Source organism: Plutella xylostella, chromosome 5, assembly GCF_932276165.1.
Source record: "Plutella xylostella chromosome 5, ilPluXylo3.1, whole genome shotgun sequence".
NCBI lineage: Eukaryota > Metazoa > Arthropoda > Insecta > Lepidoptera > Plutellidae > Plutella > Plutella xylostella.
The window spans coordinates 11,829,996-11,832,041 of record NC_063985.1 but is presented as its reverse complement, the minus strand read 5'-3'; positions in this window follow the sequence as shown (position 1 = coordinate 11,832,041).

Below are 2,046 nucleotides of genomic sequence, written 5' to 3'. Positions count from 1 at the left end.
TAGTACCCTATAATTAATTTAAAATGGCAATTGCATATTCATTTTATTATGAAGTTCGTATTCTTCGTACCTTGATAAGGAAACGACATTTATCGAGTATTAGTGTATTGTAAAGTTATAGATTTAATCTATTTTATACTTATTATTTTATTTGAGCTAATAAAGAATGGTTTAACATTTGGTAAAATAATAATATAATATGGTAAGTCAATTTTAATATACTTATGTAAAATTACCTAAGCAAAGCCCCATTAGATAGGATCTATGAAATATATGTATACAGTGTCCGTTGACCTAGCCAAAGGCACTGCAATAGCTGAGTGGACACCTTTTTGACGTCGACAGCAAATACATATTATATTATTGTATGTTTACGTTTCTTTCTTTATTAATGTATCCGTCTGTGTCAAATAAAGTATTTTTCTTTATTTCTAGTTGTACAAGTAGATCTAATAAATTTAAATGATTATCTTTATGTTCTTTGTCCGTCGGTGACTTTCTTTTGTTTTGAACGTTTTGAAATAAAGGAAGCGTGTAACTTCATTGTAATAAAATAAATTAAACGGACATGCTTTGTCATAGTTTGTTATAAATATATCACTTCATAAGATTTAAGGCGGATACAATAATATTTGGATCCTTTGTCCACTACTGTACACAGCTTTACCTACTTGATTTTCAATGGAACTAACAACAGATCTTCACATGAAGTCGATAATAACGGTAAGTATATAGGTAGAATGAGAATGCATAGAAGGATGCCGGATAGCTTAGGATAGGATCCTTTCGAAGATACATATGAGTAGGTACCACCATAGAATAATGAGTAGGTCTAGGTACTAGTACTGTACTCGTTATTCTATGGTACCACGTAGGTGCTTATAGGATTTATATATTCCTTCTATCCGTCGAAAAGTTAACATTCAAAATATATTTTTTCCAAATTTTGGTTTTACCGAAGTTAGAAAAAAACGTCTTTTTATATGAATTTCTCATACGTAATTACTGTTTTGACAGATTCAGTCATAGACCGTACAATTTATTTCTTTTTTTGGTTACCTCAAAAATTACCTAGGTAATTGGTATATAATATGCAGGTACAGCTCAAGTACAGTTTTTAACAATAGCTTGCGGGTAATATTTGAGAACTAATTAATATTTAGGCATATTTTAGATGCTAAATCCTGTTAGGGAATTTTTTCTCGGGTTTACACCGTGCATGATTATTATTTTGATCGTCATCACAACTCATCGCGTCCTCACTTGGCACTTGGGGCACGGGTCTCCTTCCAATGAAGGAAGTTTTTAGGCCTAGTCCATCACGCTGGCCTAGCGCGGGTTGGTGGACACAACACAAGTAAGCTTGTACTGAGAGAGTTTTCGGGTAAGTGGACTTCTCGACTGCCTGATGGTTTCAAGCTGCCCGAAGGCTTCTGACTAGGCTTTACGACTGCCGCTGAAACAGCAACCGGGACCCACGGCTTAACATGCCGTCCGAAAACCACTTGAAATTGGTTTCCTATACAAGAGTTACCCAAGACTCATTATGTAGGTAGTAAAGGCTTGTCAACAAACAAGATAAGATCAGACAGACGACAAAAACGATAGCTCAAACAATAACCATTTAGCATTTATTGCTGTGAGATAAAGTGTATAATGCACTGCATGAATAAATGTACATAGTAGTCTGACCCCCTCAAGTTCAGGGCTACACGAGTTTTTCTTCACATAATACCTCTACAACAATAGTAGTGGGACAATAACATGTGCAAAGTTAGGTACTTACGTACTCATATTAAGGAATACTTCTTTCTACTCGTATTCTTACTGGGTACAATTAAGGTAAACAATATTTGTGTGCCTTTTAAATCAAAATATTATTAATCAAATTAAAAAGCTAGAGGTTAAACTAAAGTTAAATAAATGGTTTAGTATTTCATTGGTTTTATGTTTTATTCACCTAGGATTTATATAATTTAAATAAAAAGACACACACATTGTTTACCTTTTATGGGACGTAAGAATGAATGTAGTACTTATAGCGAG